Source organism: Diceros bicornis, chromosome 1 (genome assembly GCF_020826845.1).
Source record: "Diceros bicornis minor isolate mBicDic1 chromosome 1, mDicBic1.mat.cur, whole genome shotgun sequence".
Classification (NCBI taxonomy): domain Eukaryota; kingdom Metazoa; phylum Chordata; class Mammalia; order Perissodactyla; family Rhinocerotidae; genus Diceros; species Diceros bicornis.
In genome coordinates this window covers 2,463,627-2,483,741 of record NC_080740.1, presented here as the reverse complement: position 1 = coordinate 2,483,741, position 20,115 = coordinate 2,463,627, and positions in this window count along the sequence as shown.

Genomic DNA, 20,115 nt, shown 5'->3' with positions numbered 1-20,115 from the left:
TTGATGCTGGTTCTTAAGAAATATTGCTTATTTTAAAACAGAGAGAGCATGAGGGCAATGCACAGATGAGAATCTGAGAGGGTATTCAAGACACCGTGTGCATCGAAGCTGAAGTCACTACGTATTGCTCTGGGTTTCGGGGTGGCTAGCTGCTTACCTTTCCACCAAAATGCTTTCATAACACTATTCTAGGGCACTGAATTCTGAAAATTAAATGTATAAAATAAATGCAGCTTAAACAGAGGCGGGGTGGTGAGGGAATGTTATCCCAAACCATTGCTGTATTCATAACACCACAGAGATGGCTGATGGAGGTAGGAGGTGGTGGAGCCCACCAATTTCATCAGGCAGAGGAGTGAGGAGCAAGGAAGAGGGTGTGGGGAGTTCTAATCTCCCTCTGGACCTGAAGTGCCTTCCCTGTATTTAGTTTTCGTCCCTGGGGAATGGGATGGTGATGATGTGAACCTCATCAGAGGCTGACCAAAATCTCTGGAAAGGGCCTTTTCAGAGAGATGGTCCTCCATGCTTAATGACCTCAAAATGGCTCAAGGCTGCAGTAGACTTTCACTGGAGTGAAACCTCTTATTTCATTATTATTATTTATATTTTCAATCAGTTAGTACCTCCTCCAAACCCTGGGCATTTGTTATGTAGAAGGATTTTTTACACCAGTTGGTCTTCACACTGAACAACCTAATTCCTCTCCCATATGACGGTCCTAAAAATATTTGAAACAGCTGTCACGATGCCGTTAAGTATTCTTCTCTCCAGGCTAAACAAGTCCAGTTCTTTGTAGGCCCTTCCTAAGTCCTCTTGTTGTTGTAGGCTCCCTCGGCTGGACTGGTTTCAGTTTACACAGGTCTTTTCTAGTGGTGAGACATTGGGAGCAGAATATGGGTTCACAATATAGTCTGTCCATGTGGAATCTGGCAAGAATTGTTGCTTCACGTATTCAGGTGACCATGGCTCTTTAAAGACAGCTGAAGTTCAACCAGTTATTTTTGGAGACCACATCAGATCATTGGCTCACGTTGAACTTTGAGTCAATTAAAACCACAAGTCTTTTTCACACATGCTCCTGCTAAGCCACCGTGTATGTATATGGCTATATATAGTTATTATCTGTTGAGTGCTTGTTATGGGCAAGGCAATGTGCTAAATGCTTTGCATCTCGTTTAATTCTCATATCAACCCAATGACGTAGTGAGCATCCTTAGCCCATGTTGTGGCTGGGCTGGGGCTCACACGAGTAGAGACTTGCCTAAAGAGGTCTGACTGCAAAGGAGTTACTCTTGAACTTGATGCTATTCTGCCTTCTGTACTGGAGTGACGATTTTGCTGCTAACCTTCCTTGGAAGGGGGAGACAGAGGACCCAACATCAAAAAGCAGAGCCATTAAATATAAATCAGGTCAGACCTGCCCATCTTTTTAGCCTGCTGAGATCTCTTTGGATCCTGATCTTGCCCCACACATATTAATCGTTCCCTTAGAGCTTCATGCCACCCATGGGTTTCATCGGCTGCTATCACTATTCTCATTCAAGTCGTTGCTTCAAAAAGTAGAACCAGGCCAAGGACAGAACCCCCCACTCCACACCAGAGCCTCCCTCCGTGTTGGCACTGATCACCACTCTGATCAAGTTACAAATCCGTGGTACTGTGATTCAGCTCACCTTTTTTCCTCTCCTTTATTATGAAGACTTTGCCAAATCCTTTGTTAAAACTCAAGTGGGAAATTTCTAAGGCTTGCTTCTAATGAGTGTAGCATTACCGCCATGGAGAGCAAGAAGGAGCGGTCTGGTGAGATTTGTTCATTGTGAATCCATGCTATTCTTAACTCACCACCACTTCCTATGCTAAGGGAGCGTGGGCCAGCCCTAACTCTCCATTCTAGACTCTGGTCTAGGACTCATACCAAGGTCACCACTTTCTAGTTTACAGCACTGGCCTTCTCCTCTTTACATTTGTTCTACATGTGACCGTGTTTAGTTTTCCTACTTTTTAGAAGAAACATCAGTGACAGTGATTGGGTGCCCTCACGTACAAGTTCTTTCCATATCTTGGAAGGCATTTTTTCTTGGCTAGGAGACTTGAACACGTTTAAGACAACTTACCATATTTGTTGAAACTTTTTCAGGCTAAATATAATTTTATTTTAGAAAGAAGACAGAAATAAAATAATAGTCAAGTGGTTTTATAGTCTTCCACTCCATGATCTGCGTTTCATTCCTTTGAAGCTGTTGAGATGCATTTGTCCTATCAGGAAAGCATACTACATCATTACTTCTCAGTTTTAGATCTGCTTTTAAAACTGGTGTTCTAAGGTGTGTACACATCCTTCCAATGTGAAAGGAAGATAACAATATAGGACATATTACCAGTATCCTAGGGAAACACAGATTAGGAGGTAAAGCTCATGCTACACGGGATATTTGCAAACTTCAGCATACAGTACAACTCAGCTGAACGGAGAGAAGAGAACTTTAATTTTTTTCTGTAATTAAGTGCTAAACAAATAACAGCTAATTTGATTTTTCTACCAAGCCCTTCCACTAACTTGAGTCTGATACAATAATTTAAACTGTTTCTCTAGGAAATAGTGTCATTTGAATGAAAACAATCACCCTGAAGATTGCTTTCACCTTCTCTTGCTTCTTTCCCCAAGATGGCATCCAAGTGGGAGGGGAATTTATGTGTCCTGATGGCCTTGTACAAAGATGGTGTCATGCTGGTTCTCTGTTTGCACTGGCTCATTCTTGATTGACCTCTAAAGTGATGGCCTAGGTACACTTGACTTTGGCTTTCTCGGTGTTCTGGTGACCTCGAAGTTGCTGTATCTGACCAGTGAACTTGTGAGCCATTCTTTTGGCTTGTATGCACTCCCAGGAAAGATAAGCCATCTTTCTCTTGATGATTTTCTTTCAGCTTTCACAAGAGGCAGACACTGGGGTTTCTGTGACTTCTCCACCCAATATCCTGGGCTGGTGGTTCATCCCAGCCTCTGCTCCTTCGTCAGCTTGTCCCACCACAGTGGGCCTCGTGGCTGGCTCTCAATTCAGTGTTCATCCCGGGTGGGAACTGGGTTAGCTCATGAGTGCCAAGCAGATCCTCTCCGTGTGACCATGCATTTTGACCTCTACTCCTAGAATCCAGCGTGGGGACTGAGGGAAGACAACCTTGCCCCTGGTGCTCCCCTCAGTGTATTTAACACCCCTGCTCCTGCAGGCCAGCGCTCAGAGAGGACAAGTCAGGAACAACATCTTTATGTTTACCTCTCTGACTTCTCTCGCTTCTCCTCTGCTCCCTTCCAATTTCTCTAAGGCGGGAAAAGAGCTAGCGTTTCTTTGGTTTCCCCAACGTTATGACCTATTTCTTTCTAGCCCCAGATGGTGGATGTGATATCTCCTCCATGTTGTGGTAATTCTTTCTCTCTGAGCTGAGTCCAAAGTGTACAGTTGTTGATAGGCTGAGGGGAAGACAGAAGAATGTGAACAGTTTTGTCTCAAGGCAATGAATGGCCTGACTTTCAAGGCTATCTTCTTGCTGCTTATTTTTATGATACATACTGTGTCTACATATATGACTATATATGTACATCTGCATGTATGTATTATAACTTGTTTAAAGGTCTATTCCCTTGGGTGAACACACTAAGCTTCCTTACTGTGACTCTATCTGGCCTCTAGTGAAGTACTTGGCACTGAATGAATGGGGCCCTGGGCTGTATCCCTCTCCGTTTCTGGAAAACTGCCTTCATTCACTAAGGGTAGACAGAAATAATTACTGTTAGACAAGGAAACAGAAAGTTCCACTATCTTTTCTTTAGAGGATAAACAAATGTATTTTACTCTCTTAAAACTGTGCAGTGAATGACTATGCTGCTCTTGGGAAACGTATTTTGGATTCTGAAGCTTCACTTCCATAAGGCCCAACAAAGTGCATTTGATTAAAGAGGAAGAGGCTGTGGGTCAAGGAGGATGGATCTGAACTTGGGACGGCTGAATTCTCAACGACTGGCAGCAAGTTGCTGGGTTGACTCAAGCCGGTCGCTTGATCACTGCCTGCCTCGTTTCCCTGTGTCTAAAGGGAGACAAGAAATGCTTACGTGGTTAACACTGGCAAAGTAAGATGACACCAGGAAAGGAAGTGACCACAAGTTGCCTATGCTTCCCTCTGTCACTTTGACCTCTTTTCCATATATATTTTGCCAGTTGCCTCTAAAAATATAAATCTGCTGGTTCCACAGTTCTAGAACTATGTGACTGTAATCCAACCCCTGGACCAAGCAGAGAGAGTGAAAATGTTCCTCTCGCTGTCCTGCCTGCCCATCAATGACACAGCAGGTGAGCAAGGCCAAGATGGAGGGACAGAAACTCCTAGATGATAAAGTTAATTTGTCTCCACAAAATAGTAGGAAAATTTGTTCATATATATATATATATATATATATATACATATTTTTACAAAATATATACTCCATTTATTTCTTTTAAATTTTTAAAATTTGTGCTCAGCCTACCTGTAAAGATAGAGAAATGGAAGATTTTTGTTTTCTATTATTTACAAATCATTATCAACATTTTGGGTCTTTTGAATCACTTCCAGCAGTCTGGGTCACTGTCATTTGCTGTCACTTCTAGCCCCTGGAACCACATCCTTGTGAGGCTGGGATTCTACCTCCAGCTGAGAGTGAGCAGGGTGACCTTGCTACGTCCTGGAACTCAGCGACCTCACAGTGCACCTGAGAGCTGGCAAGGCCTGAAGTCACTCCCAGGGCGCTTGGCAACAGACCCAAGCTCCTGAGGAAACGGAATCTGAGGTGCAAGGACACGGATTTCTTCCCTTGAGGTTAAAGTTTAAACACTGGTGATGACCCAGGTGTTACCGCACAAAGGGCAAGATCTGCTCGCCGAGAGACAAAAGCCAATAGTCAAGAGGCAAGATGGTGGAAAAGAAAGGGCAGTTTATTACAGTTTGCTAGCAAGGGGGAAGATGGCCGACTCATGTCCAAAAGAACCATCTTCAGAGGGCACAAAACCTTACAGCAGTTATATAGGCCAGTGGGTTATAGGGGAGGGTGTTAGGAGTGTTGACTTTCTGGTGTTACAGACTGGGAGTCGCCACACTAGATCTTTCAGTTTTCATTGATGATGGCTATCAGCATAGACTCTCTGTTCGGGGGTCATCACATTCCTAAGGAACTCAAAAGAACAAAGTGATCATCTTATCGAGGCTGGGAGGTACGTGCACAAACAGGAGTCGTAAAATCTACAGAGCAGTTAGACCTCCTGGAGGGTGCAGATCCAGCTGGGTTAGTTTGTCACAGGTCATTCAAAGTTACAATAGGACTTCTTTTCTACAATATGGCTTGCCTCATATCAACCTTGTCTTGAGCAGGTATCACAGGTTACACTGGGCTGAGACAAAATCTCAGGAGCCCATGTAGGCAGCAAAGCTAAGTCTTTCCTCTTGGAAAGAGAGCAGTTCCCCATCTCTCACCTTAGGTGATTGATGTCAGGCCACCACACACAGCTCACGGTGGCGCTGATGTGCCAACAGCCCAGAGACCCTCAGCATCCAGGCTACACAAAGGGACAGTGTTATTTGCAGTGGGTGTAAGCCTGTTCTCATGTCTCTCTCTGTGCTCTGTGGTTTTTGATTGATTGGAAGGGAGGAGGAGACTGTAGATGCACACTTTCGTATTTCTCTCCTTTGGCTTCTATCATCACTTCACTCTACTCACACAGGAGGGTCTTTTCCACTTATTTCCACCTGCAAGCTGGAAACCCAGGAAAGCCAGTGGTGTAGTTGAAGGCCTGAGGGCCGGAGAGCTGATGGTGTGGATTCCAGTCTGGGTATGAAATCTAGAGAACCAGGAGCATCCAAGGCAGGAGAAAATCCATGTTTCTGCTGAAGTGGCGAGACAGGGAGCGAATTCCTCCTTTCTCCTCCTTCTGTTCTGGTCAGGTCCTCAGTGGGTGGATGATACCCATCCTCACTGGGGAGGGCAGTCTGCATCCTCAGTCCACCAATTCAAATGCTAATCTCTTCTGAAAATACTCTCTCAGACACACCCAGAAACTATGTTTAACCAGCTATCTGGGCATCCCGTGATCCAGTCAGGTTGACGTTTAAGATGAACCATCATACTATCTCCATGGGGGACATTTTTGTTTGATTTGAAATAAAATATTCTCTGTGCAAACCAAATCTTTTTCAAAATTAAGCATCAAATATAAGATATCGGCCACATGGTTTATTTACAATTTGGCATTATCCACACATCTGTGAATGGGTCTCTCTCAGTGTATTCCTGTTAACCAGCTCTATAAACTTTCTCAGATCTCCTTGCATAGTTGATCAATAAATATGCCCTTTGATCGCCTTTAGCCAGGCTGGAGTCTTAAAGCAAAGGTAGTTTTATTTTGTCAAGGAGTGCAGAGAGGAATTGGGGGAAGGATTCGGTGCCAGGATGGTCTCCATGACTCTTCAGTGATCAGTGCTCATGGTCCTGTCCCATCAGCAGGTGCAGAGCTGAGGAACTTGACTCTGACAATCCTGAAATCCCTCTGGGGACGGGACTCACCCCATGGACCTGGCACAGAATGCAGACCCAGTTGCTCCGAGGGTGAGTGAAGGAAGAACGGCATTGTCTTGGACTTGACCTGCCCACCCCCGCTTGGACTCGCTCCACCCCTTTCCCAATCTTAAGACTCAATAAGTTATTTACTCAAAACAGAAAAGAAAAAAAAAGCGAATATAATGAATTTAATGAGTTAATGACCAAAGTTCAAATGCTATGCCACAGCTAGACACCTTGGTGATAATTTATGAAGCTTGAATCCTATAGGCCAGCCATTTTCCAGTTGTGAACAGCATTAGCCTGAACCACATATTGGGAATTAACGATTCTTCACACTTACGGGAACCTGGACCAGGAAATATTTGGTTCTAATGATGGCGAAGAAGATTCAATAGACTGTATTATGGTATAGATTTTCCTTTGTTTTTTAGAGTTACAAAAGAAGTGTTTCAGGCTTAAATGTATTCACCAGCCATTTAGCACACTTAGACATGTTGCATATTTAATGTTCCACTTTACTGCTTGCTGAAAGAAATAAATGCATAACAAAATGCTTTGAAAAATGCTTAATTTTTCAACTGTTGATTTAATGTGTAGTGGTTCAATAAGGCGATGAATCGCCCTGGTCTACAACTACTGAAATATAGAAAAATTACCCACACTGGTATGTTGAATCTGAGGATATTAAGTTTGTCAATGTAATTTATGACTCAGCAGGTAATATTCCGGTAATTTGCATACTAATTGCCATAGTGGAAGCCAAACGACTTTAATTCAGTAAATTGGTCTGCCTAAGCAGAAGCCAGCGAACGCCTCTGCCTTGGGGAGCGAGATGAAGCTTGTTTAGGAGAAAATGGAGCCCTGGCCAGGAGGCCTTTCAGGGTGGAAAGGCCCCCTGCTGGCAGGCGGGCCACACGGCCGCGAGGTGACCGGCTTTGCGGGATCTACTGTCTGCTTCTCCTCAGAGCCAAAGCCCAGTAGATTTTCCAAGTGATTCAAATTCAGAAAACAGAAGACGGAGGTCAAAGGAGTTCAATCTGGGTAAAAACAATACATGTCTGTGTGCCCATAACAGAAACAAATAGAAATTTAAAGGCAGAAAAATAATCCACCCCAGCTTCCTAGAAGAGATTATTTTAATGACAGGCATATGTTTTTTAATTCTTTTAAAAACAAGTTTGATTCTCCTTTTTAAAATAGGAGTGCATCTGGAGAGTTGTAGGAGAATCAAATGATATTTTAAATGCTATGGGAGCAATATGCATACAAAAAGATGTTCAGCCTGCTCAATAGTAATGAAAGAAAAGCAAATCAAAACACTGAGATGCAATTTTCTAGCACAAACTAAAAAGATGAAAAGCTCTTATTACTGTCAAGGGCAGGGGGAAATGAGTGTCGTATCAACTGGCATAACCTTTTAGTTGGGCAGTAGCTAAAACAAAAAAAATGCACTTATGCTTGACTCATCGATCCCACTTTAAGAAGTGTGTCCGATAGAAATACCAATGGATAGCGTGAACCAGAGGAAACTACTGCTGTCAGCCATTGTGACATACATTCCTGAAGTCTCCTGTATATAAATTATGCCTCAATAAAGCACTAGGAGCAAAGAAGAGGGGAAAAGGATAAACTAGAGTCTTCAGGTAGTGACCTGGTCCAGGTGTTCACTCGTGACGTTCCCGTCCTCCTGTGTAACAGTAATTTCAAACGATTTCACCTAATACGAGGGTGTTCACTGTAGCATCTGGGAATGATGACAGTTTGGAAAAAGCCTAAATGTGTAGCCGTAGGAGGCAGATGAAATAAACAAAGTGGAGCTAAGCAAGAGGTGGGGCTGATCTACACTGAAAAGGAAGGGTGACCCTGGAATAGTAAATTGTGTGGCTTTATGCACAATCCCACTTTTGTTTTAAAAAAGTGTTCCTGTGTGTATAGATTGATACATTTTGATTTGTGTATAATACATGCATAGAAAAAGATTGGTCAGCTACACCCTAGCATTTCCCCATGGCTGCCCTTGGAGTGGCCCAGGCTGGAGTCCGGGACAGGCATCCTCTCTCTCCTTTTTGCCTTGTTTGAATTTGACACGGCCAATGTGCCCTTTTCATGCTTTAAAAAAACCCACAAAATGAAAGATAATGAAAATAAAACATAAAGCTAGAAGGGATTTACCCAATTAAAAAGAATACTTTGTGAACTAAGTTAGTATTCAGTAATATAATGTTTGCTCTCTTGGGCGTGTTAAGATTTTTACATATTAAACTTTTTTTTTAAAGAGGGATACACCTATATGTTGTGTGTGTAAGTATATTTTAAGAGTGGGGGTAAAAATTAGAATAAATATTGCATTAAAAGTAGTTATATGTGAACTAAATAAGCTCAACAGCTTCAAGGATCGCCAGGGCCAAGCCAACTGTTTGCTGTAGTCATGGTGACCCTGGATTTTAGACCACAGAACCCCTGTGAGGCTTGAAGAGGCGCCCAGGGGCCGGAACGGCACTGACGAACACCCGGACCACGTCACTAACTGAAGACACTAGTTTATCCACCCCCCACCCCCCACCCCCGCTGCCTGCTTTTTGCTCCTCATGCCTTCTTGAGGCACATATACACAGGAAACTTCGTGAATCTTGTGCATACTTCGATAGAGTTTGACAAATGTATTCAGGGATGTGCTGGTAAGCTGGCTTTCTAGAAAAAAATGGTCTGATTTGTAGCATTTGTTGATTTTCATGGTTTAAATATTCCCACCATGGCCGATTTCAAGCTAGCAATGGTTTAACAACTGGGTCACAAAATTACCTTGATTATTTAAGAACTGCCTGTCAGGAGCATGAGAGCTGGGCTCAGCCCAAGGCTGAATGTATTTAATTTTGTGACCAATACCCAAATCAAGATACAGAACAATTTCATCACTCCAGAAGATTCCCTCATGGTCCTTTTCAGTTAATCCACCCCTCACCCTGCCCTAGACAACCACAATTCTGACTTCTATTGCCATAAATTAGTTCTGAACTTCATGTAAACGGAACTACAGAGAGTATTCTTTTGTTTGTACCTTCTTTTGCTCAACTTAATATTTTTGAAATTTGTCCATGTTGTTTTGGAAGACACTATTTAAAAATCATTGTGTTTTCCTATAAATCTATTATTTGTGTCCTTGTATAGATCTTTGGTCCATTACTGGAATAGAATCTGCACTTTAGAATAGTTTTCCTCATTTAGAACTCCTCTTTCTTATTTACTTCCTCTAGTTGCTCAGTGTGTAATGTTGGCCACACTGCACATAGGATGTAAGAGAGAGCAGGAGATTTTATGATTCTTAATATTTCTAAATCTCAGATCTCACATTTCATCAAAATGAGACTTGAGAGGGAAAAAGAATCATGGAATGTCACCAGAGGCTGTTCTCCATTTGTTTTCTCTTTCCATGGTGTGTGTGGGTGTGTTGTGAATCTCTGAATATGGTTACAGCAAAGCCTGGCCACAAGATAGTATGCACCAGCCAGACTCAAACCTAAAACAGCCCGACTTTGGTCCACTCGCTGGGAATGTTTTCCATGCAACACTCCAGACTCATCACAAAGACAGTAGGAGCCAGAGGCTAGGGATGAAGGCCTCTAATGTCCAGGCAGAGGCCCTGGGGGCTGAAGGCAGGAGCTCTCCAGATAAACTGAGGAGTCTGATGACCACGATGCTGTACACTGCCACTAAGAGTTTCTGTGAAACTTTACCATTTCATGGTGTTTTTAAGCCATTTCCTCAAGGTTTTCCAGAAGAGCTATTTCCAACTGCCCTAGAGCTGCTACTGTTTTTACAAAGGAGGGAAACAATGGGATCTTGAACTAGTGGGCATTTCAATCATCTGTTCCCATTGGGAAGGCCCCCACCCCCAAATTCTGATCAGCATTTATGTAAATGTGTTGGTTGGCGCTGGGTGAAAATTGAAAATGGATTTCAGGGAAGAATGTCTGAGCACTTGTATTGATTGGGTTTTTATTGTAAGCAGAGCTAAACTTTCGTGTTAAAACAAAATGCTGCAGACCCAGCACACAGCCCTGCCCTTTCAACCAGGACTAGCCCGAGCCTTGTGGTCCGTGGACCTTGAGCACTGGTCAGACGGCTGTCCCCAGTGCCCACGAGGGGCAGGCTTGATTTTCTGCAGCCTCCTGCTCTCCAGGCCTGGCCTTGCTCATCTGCTCTGGTGGAGCGCCAGTTGGACGTCTGGGCGTCCTTCCCCCTGTTCTGGGAGGGAGCTAGGCTGAGACAGGGCAGCCTAGACTGCTGAGCCCGTGGAGACCGGGGCAGGAGGGGTGCAAATGCCATCACTGCATCTGTACCGAGGGCATGCCTTCTGCGGGCTGCTCCCTGCTGGTGCATGGCTGTGGCAGGGATACTAAAGCAGAGTGACTCCAGCGAGACACGGGGCTCCTTTGCCGGCCGACATTGGCCCCAAGGATCCCCCAAAGGCTTTGCTGAAACTTCCTTGAGCCATGTGACAGTCTAGGATGCTTTCACCCCATCTGCCCCCTCTGTCCTTCACTCAGGGTCAGAGCTATGTCTTGCTGATGCTCTCCTGGCCTTCTTTGGCTCCCTTCCAATTTCTTTCATTCAGGCATTTCTGCTAATAAAATCCTTGCACATTTAATCCTTGCCTGACATCTGCTTCTCAGAGTGTCCAGACCAATATAGGCCACTCGAGCAGCTCCTGCCTGGCTACTCTGGAAGGACGGTGTGGGCGGAAGTCAAACACCAGGTGGGTGGTGACTGGCTGACCTGTAACCTCTCCCCCAACACTGGCACCTAGGACCCACTTTTCTAAGTCTCTTGAAGTGTCATCCCCGTCTTTGGCCAAAGAAGGGCTTCTCAGCAGCAGCAGCAGGAGTCCTGGCTGCCGCCCCAGCCGAGAGGGGACTGCAGAGGAGCAGCCCTCAGCGTTGCCTGGCGTGGCGTCCTTACCCAGCACGTGCTCTCGTCTCTTTCTTGTCCATGCCATCTCTGTGGGATGCAGGACGCCTCTGGGCATTAGAGGGGCCGTGGGCTTGAAAGCAACAGTGGAGGTGGGAGTGAAGGAAGAGCGGACAGATGTGAGAATCTGTACTGACCTCCTCAGTTGCTCTAGAATCAGCCAGAAGACAAAGGAATGCTGTCCGGACACTGCTCCTTCCAAATGAGCATCACAGAGGTCAATATGCGAGTTTGTCGCCAGGCCAAGTTTCAACAATAGGCAGCAGATGCTGGAGGATCCAAGGAACAAGAGAGAAGAGATTGAGGATCTTTGCTTTTCCACAGCATTTCTAGCTCCTACGTTTAGCCGACTATTGAAAATCTCACAGCAAAGGGGTAGAATAAAGATCTGAAAGCAAAGATCTTCCACCCTCAAAGGGCCACTGACTCGTTAGGTCCTAAGAAAGTGGTCAGAATCTAAGTGGGGTAAGGAAACTACTGTCTCTTCTGGTGGTCCAGCTCCACCAAAGTTGGTCATTCTTGGTCCTTGGGATTCCTCAGGCGGTGGTTTGCTCCAATCTGGCAGGGAAATTCAGTCTGTTGTATGGTGGGCCCAGAGCCCAGCTCAGTCCAAGGCCTTGCTGGAGACAGTCAGAAGAGAGCCACAGCTGGGTCCAGCTCCTGAGCCCAACCCAATCCAGATTATAGTCTGGGGACTGGGCTGAGTCATATAAGCCTCTGCGAGCTGGAGCAGGAGTTGGCACTAGAAAGGGGTGGATGGTATTTTCCAGGGCTCATGCTTGGGCCTCAGCACAGCCAGGCTTTGCTGGACCACCCGACTCTTTCAATTCTGAAGTCTCTCTGGTTGTATAAAGAAGAGACTCTTGTGTCCCAGGCCGTCACCCTCTCCTTCTCTCACTAAGAGTGTCATCGGGGTCCAATCTGCACACACGTAAACAACCACAGAAATGTGTGCAGCGAAATTGCTGGTTTTACTGCATTCTACAAAACAAATAGGCATCTTTTCATCAAAATGATAAATTGGAAAGATGAAACAGAGAAATTTCTAAACTTGGAGGGCAGAGAAGGGATGTAGGCGAGCCACAGCAGCTCGACGTGTGCTTGTCAAACCCTCAGACTTGGAGAGCCAGATTAAACTGTCCTCTGGACGCGAGTCACAAGGCGACTCTGAGCACTTAGACACACATGGCTACCAGGACCTGGACACATTGAATTAGCTCCCAGATGCACAGTCTAAAATGTAGGCATACAATTTAAATACTCATTGTCCCTTCGCCAAACCTAGCAAATAACAAGCCTTATTGGGGAAGATGGTCTCATTTCAATTTATCCTGCTCTTGAAATCTTCACAGCCAGCAGAGACTCAACTATCTATATCTTTCCTCCCCTCAGAGGAAAGAAGTGGTTCCTAAGGCTAAGCCCCTTGTTAGGGTCCTCTGAGGTTGCTCTGTTATGGGCCGTGGGACATGAATTAATTCTCTCATTTCTATTCTGGACACAATTGCATGCATATGAATTCCACAGGTGCATGCTTTTTATTTAAAAAAAAAAAAAAAGGCAAGGGAAGTGGAGTTAGACCTTGGAACAATTTGTTCCATAGAACAGAGTGAATCATCTCCCATAATGAGTGGTGTCGGCCAGAGCTGCAGCAAACACTGAACCCCTGAACGCTCATCAGTTATTCAAGGGCCCTCTGCCTCCCAAGGCATTTGTTAACGTATTGAGGACCGACTGGTTCTTTGTCCTGCTACTCGGTGTCCATTCAAGGATCTGGACTTGCTCGCCCTTCTGCCTCGGCAACGGTGTGCATTTCTACTGAAGAGAAGGGGTTTATTCACGGAGAATTTTTCTCCTCTTCTCTGCGGACCCAACGTCACACGACGGGAAGTCCTTTTAAGAGGTCTGGGCAGCAGGGGAGGGGTGTGCTCCGTAAGCCTAGGTTCCAGGAGCAACTCTTGTTCAGCCAACAAGTCTGTGTGCTGAGTCCTTGCTGCTCAGTGCGTGATCTGTGGCATGCCCCTGGGAGCTTGCTGGAAATGCAGAGTCTCACATCCACCAAGCCCTGCTGAACCCAGATCTGCACTTTAATGGCGGTGGGAAGCACTGTAGGAAGTGGAAGTGAGGGGGCAGCGAACGCTGGGGTACAGGGTGCCCTGGCCGCTGTGCCCAGGGCTGCCGTCTGGAGGTACTGTCATTATGTGCTCAGCGGGAACTTCACCTGCTTAGCTGGAGTTCCATCTTTGAAGGCAGGAAATGTGTTCATCTGAATCCCTGGGCTGGCACAGAGAAGCCTCCCAGTGTTGTTTTTTGGGTTAACTCTAGTTTGGAAAGCTCTTGAAAGTAGGAAGATGCTGGGCATGGTGAGATCTGCAGTTCTTTTGGCCTGGCTTGAGCATGGAGCGAGTGAGGGGTGTGGATACGAAAGGGCGGTGGGGCCTAAGCTAGGAAGGACTGAACTCTGAGTAATGACCAACGTGATGTTATCACAGCAGGAGAACCATGTGACTGGTCTGGACGCATGGTCGGCTGGGGACAGGGGGGCTACTGCTGCCAGGGCAGTGGGGAAACAGGAGGCAGGGAGAGCTGAGGAGCTGCTTCCCTGCAGGCCTGGGGGACAGACAGGGGCCTGAAATAGAACAGGGGCTGGAAAGAAGGGGAAAGAGTCAAGGCTTATCTCTCAGAAAAGTGCCTTAAAAATGGGCTTAACAGTGATCTTATGTTCTGGGCGTTTGTGCTGAGGCCAGCGTGTTACTGGGAGAGCTCGCATTAGTGGCGGCGAACTTCAAGAAGCATTGTGGGTGAAGTGCAGCTGGGGGCAGGAGGGTAAATGAGGTGAGAGTCTGATTAATTTATTTTTCTGATTAATTCAGTTTATTTGAAAACTCATCCTATTTTTTTTTTTTTTTTTGCCAATATCGAAATGTTTTGCTACAATGACTACTTTCCTGCCCTGAGTCGTGCAGTGGGAAGAACATCTCGCCTGGGCCCTCAGCGGGACGTTGGTAAAAGCAGCACCCGCATGTGCGTCGGGAGACCCGATTGTAGTGCTAGTTCTGCTGGCACATCGTGCGAGTCACTCCATCCTCCTGGGCCGGGGAATCCTCATTTTAAAGTTGAGGCGTTTCCCTCAGACATTGCTGGTGGGAATGTGAAATGATGCAGCTGCTGTGGAAAACAGTCTCAGAAAAGTTAAACATTGAGTTACCACATAACCCAGCAATTCCACACCCCAGAGAAGTGAAAACATGTGCAAACAAAAGCTTGTATGTGAATGCTCACAGCAACGTTATTCACGATAGCCAAAACGTGGGAACGACTCAATGTCCATCAACTGATGAAGGAGTAAAAATGATTACAAAAATGTGGCATATCCATACAACGGACATATTCAGCCATAAAAAGGAATGAACCGGTGAAAGAGTGAGCGCTACAGCATGGGTGAGCCTCAAAAACCTGCTAGTGAAAGACACCAGAGGCAAAGGTCACACATGGTTGTGTTCCATTTACAGGAAACATCTAGAAGAGGCAAATCCATGGAGATAGGAAGGAGATCCGTGTTTGACAGGGGCAGGGGGAGGGAGAAATGAGGAGTGGCTGCGTAATTGGAATAGAGTTTCTTTTGAGATGATAAAAATGTTCTGAACTAGAGTAGTGATGGTTGCACAACATTGTGGATATACTAAAAACCACTGAATTGTACACTTTAAAAAGACTAACATGGTGAGTTTTATGTTATGTGAGTTTTATCCCAATTAAAAAAATGACAAGGTTAAACTCAAATGTCTCAAAGACTTCTTAAGCTCTAAGACCCTAGGATTTAATGAAACTGCTCCAGCATGAAATACATAAGTGCTTGGTGAATTGAAAGAAACACTGGAGTGCGATTCTCTGGACGAGAGACAACACTTTCCTACATGTACAGATATCTGGATCAGACGACATCTTCCAGGTCTTAATATAGTGTAACCTGTGGGGCAGAGTCACTGAACTGAATGCACTTCTCAGTGGTAAAGGCTTAACCACCAGCTCTCCAGGGACAAAGAAAATATCCAATATTTGTGTACGTACGTTTATTATACCTTTCACTGATATAAAGGATGTGTAGCACACAATTTACAAACAATAATAAAACACATACTATCCTTTACTGTAAATCCCATACAGCCTATCGATTCTCACAGAACGTTTTAATTGATTTTTGCTGAACTCCTGTATAGGCAGCCAGGCTGAGGTTGCAGCTGAACCACGACTTAACAAATAGAGTTGCGTCCCAGTCTTCCGACTCTCGCCAGGAAACTTCTCGCTGTTACTCTGATGTGTAATCTATTGTTAAACCATTTCTGACCCTTGTGCAGATTACGTCCATTGCACGGAAACCTCTTTCAGCTTGGGCAGTGTGCATGTCGGACCCTGGCTATCCGTCAATGATGTTAGCAATTTCTTTGCTGAATTGGGTTATAGTTTTTGAACACTGGAAGAATATTTCCTCAGTTTCTGTGGGTGTGCTATTCACAGAGTAATGTCTGTAGAACAACTTGTAAATTTAACCTACATTATTAACATTTTCTCTATCTTTTTTTTGTGAGTCTAGACAAACAGTAAAATAATAAATCAAGCCCTGAGTTACAGCATTTTCTGCTTTCCATGGTGTAAACCCTCCCATCATGACTGATTTCAAGCTCCCACTGTAACGTCATGGCACCAAGTTGGGAAGAGAAGCCCGGCAGCACCCCCCTCTACAGTATTTCCACGGAACCAGTACAATAGACACGCATCACCCAAGGAACACAGATGACAGTAAAATAATTAGGTAGTGGTGAGTTTTGAATATTTATTATCTCTGCTTTTAATAAAATATGTTTAATTATAAGTTCATTTGATTTACTTTTTAATAATGGCTGTGTTTAGCAACTAGCTCTTAAAATTCCAGGAAATTTAACATTGGCTTGCATGAACCAGTGTGAGCCGGCTTCAGTGCACCAGCGGACTTCACGCTATTTGCTGGATTATCATACTTTATAAATATGCCCTGCTGGAGATTTCCACACTCTTCTGATTGCAAATTTTTTAGTTTAGTTTTCTTAAACTTTGTGCTATGGAATATTTTTTCCATGAATTCTGAAAGGCACTCCATATTAAGAAAGATGGGGGGCTGGCCCCGTGGCTTAGTGGTTAAGTGCGCGTGCTCTGCTACTGGCGGCCCGGGTTCGGATCCTGGGTGCGCACTGACGCACCGCTTCTCCGGCCATGCTGAGGCTGCGTCCCACATACAGCAACTAGAAGGATGTGCAACCATGACATACAACTATCTACTGGGGCTTTGGGGAGAAAAAGGAGGAGGATTGGCAAGAGATGTTAGGTCAGAGCTGGTCTTCCTCAGCAAAAAGAGGAGGATTGGCATGGATGTTAGCTCAGGGCTGATCTTCCTCACAAAAAAAAAAAAAGAAAGAAAGAAAGATGGGGAGGGGTGGCATTCCAGACTCAAAGGAGTGTTGAGAAATGTAGGCCTTCTCAGAGCCCCTAATGTGCCAGCACACATTTGAATCTTCCGGATTCGAATATATAAATATATAACATTCAGTTATTATATTTATTTAGCAGGATCTAGTTTAGAAAATGCTGCTAAACCACGAACGGACTTGTGATAACACTGTGGCTTCATCATGGCAGCCTCCGCCTCTTCCCCGGCACCCCCGAGGCCCCCAAATGCCCACAGTGGAGATTAGGACTCCACTCCTGTAGATCCCACCGCACGCCAAGGTCCTTTGCCCCCCTCTTAGAGATTTGGAGGTCAACCCGTGTGGCTCTTGTGGTTAATGGACACTAGGTTCCCACCTTTATTATCCTCTCAGGACGGGGGCCCAGATCACACAGTTTCCCAGGAGTCTCCTGTCACTGTATCCGCTTGGGGACTGACACAGCCTTATCCAGAAGCCCTCTTCCCCTCTTACTGTAAGGGGTGCGTGTATAGAGAAGGCGGTGGGGAAGCTGGTTCCCACCCTCCAGTGCCATCCGAGGCCAGTTTGCTTTCAGATCCCTTCCTTGCCCCTCCCCTGCTTTGCTCTGTATCATGGGTGGGTGGGGGGCTGGGGATTGAGGGGGGCCACTAACTCCCTCAGGCAAGCTCCATTCTCCAGCTCCCCTGTTCGCTGGCTCCCAGCGAGGTTTGGTCCCTGGTGAGAGAGAGGAGGGAAGGAGGAAAGGAGGGAGGAAGAGAAGCCAAGGTATTTGCTCCCTACTTCTGCCTTGGGCAATGTCTCTAGAGTGGATGCATCTTCTCCATTGCTCTGCTCTGGCAGGATCACCTCTTTTTCCTTGGTTCTAGCTACTGCCCATGTGGTCTCAACCCCTGGACCCCAGGAACACGGCTCCCCACCTTTATCTTTGCAGCTTAGAAGTGGTAGACACTTTCTGCTGTTGCTCATGTCCGGGTGGCCTCACTGTCTTTTTTGCTTGGCTTCTCAGCTCTTCCCGCACCTGTGGAGGCAGACGCCATGACGCCCTACCCTTATCCTCTGTGTATTCACCTTCACAAGCCAAAGGCTGCTTCCTGGACACTGGGACTCCCTGGCTGAGTCTGGTTCTGGCCACTGGAGCATGCCTGTGTTCAGAGCAAGCTGGAGGATTAATGCAACTCAGGAGGAGTGTTGATAGATAAATACCCCAGCACCCCTCCCCGTGGGGGTGGGGATAACCCTGGGGCTGTTCCATGCTGGCTCCCAGGGCTCCCCACAGGCCTGGCTCCAGCTCCACACGGGGCATATGCTCGGTAACGGGCCCTTTAGACCGTGTCCTTTCCTTGCCCATCCCACTATTTCTCGACTTGTGTTTCCTGGGATCACCTCCCAGTGAAACCACTTGCACTCAATCCTTGTCTCTGGGTCTCCTGGGACCCCAACCTAGAAGCCTGTGCAACCTGTTTCCTGTGTTAAGTCCTCTCTGCTTTAAGTGCTGGCGTGGTTTCTGTTTCCCCGGTTAGGTGCCAACTGACACACTGCCCTCTGACAGAGGACCCCTGCCATAGGCACCTTTCCACCGTGCCGTGCCGGGAAGAGGAGGAGACCTACAAGCTTCTGTTCCTTAGAGCAGCCCCGAAAGGTAGGCCTGGGGCAAATTATGTAAATTGGAGCCTATAAGAGGCAGAGAGTCGCCATTTCTGCTAGGTACAACATTTAACAACTCTGCAAGGCTGATGGAAGGTTTGGATCTAGCCTTTTTCAGTTTCGGATTCTTTCAGATATTGTTCTGTGGTGACTGACTCTTCTAGAAGGCAAGTCTTAATGCTCATCTTGCTCTTTTCTTTCTCAGGATTAAGGGTGCCCATTCTAGTTCCCTGGAACACGGGGGCACCTGCTGGAGAGGGAGCTGCAGGGAGCCTCCAGTGGGGTTGCTCAGTGCTGGCTACTCAGGAGTTTATGGCACCAAACAAAGAGTACTGGAGGGGAATCTATACGTGACATTCAAAAGCAGCAGCAAAATAGTCACCATGAGAAGAAACTCCAGAACTGTGTTGCACTTCATTACGTTTGTTTTATGGCTCAGCATTGTTTTTGTTTTACACAACATCTGTGCATAATGCGGTGCGACTCTCAGGTAGAGACGTAGCCCTGCGTGAATGCTGCCCCCTGGAGTTGTGATGTGGCAGCCCTTGGAGAACAAGGCATGAGCATAACTCTGACGCTGATGCCCCCATAGATTTCAGCCTGGTCCTGGGTCTTTAATACGGAGGGGAAGTGGAAATCAGGGCATTGCTGGAGACTGCAGGGCAGCCTGACTCCTAGGAGGAAGGAAACAGAGATCTAAAAAACCAAGGTATCTGCTTAGAAAGAACCCCTCCAGTGAAGGGAAGCAGGTGTGGGGAGAAGGGCCCAGGAAAGCCAGGTGCTTGGGGTGTTTGCATGGGGAGAGGCTGAGGAGGAGAGAGGGCTCCTGCTCACATGGCTGATCGTGGGCAGAAGGAAGAGAAAAATAACGTGATGAGCATGTTTCTCTCCTTCCCTCGATTAGGATGACAGAAGCAGGCAATCTGCTGTTTGTGCAGAAAGGCCACTGCGAGGGAAGGAAGACAGCGTCTGTTCTGAGAAACTGCTGTTAAAAACGCAAGAAGTACACAGACAAAGGAGGAGGTCTCCACTGCGCAAACCCCTGGCTCGGAACACAGGGAGGACCGGAGCCGCCCCCCGAGAGAGCCTCAGGTTGCCCAGGACCGGCGATGGGGCTCTGCGGTCCCTTGAGGCCAGCTTGTCTTTCCTCCAGGCTGTGGCTCTCGGGGTCCCTGGCTCTGATGCCGACTGGGGAACATCCTCTGTGAGGAGGGAGGCTCCACCCCACCCACTCCTGCGGCCAACCATCCTCTCCCTCTCTGACCAGTGCTGCCCAGTTTGAGCACGAGCAACAGTGCCCACCCTGGCACCTGCTCCTCCGTTCTCTGCCCAAGGGGTGACAGTAACTGTTTTTGATGGAAAATAAGGCGAGCCAGTCTCTCCAGTGGGATGGGTTCACTCTGAACCCCAAGTTTGATAGGCCTGCTCATATCTAGGAGTCAGGGACCTCATTTGGAGGTG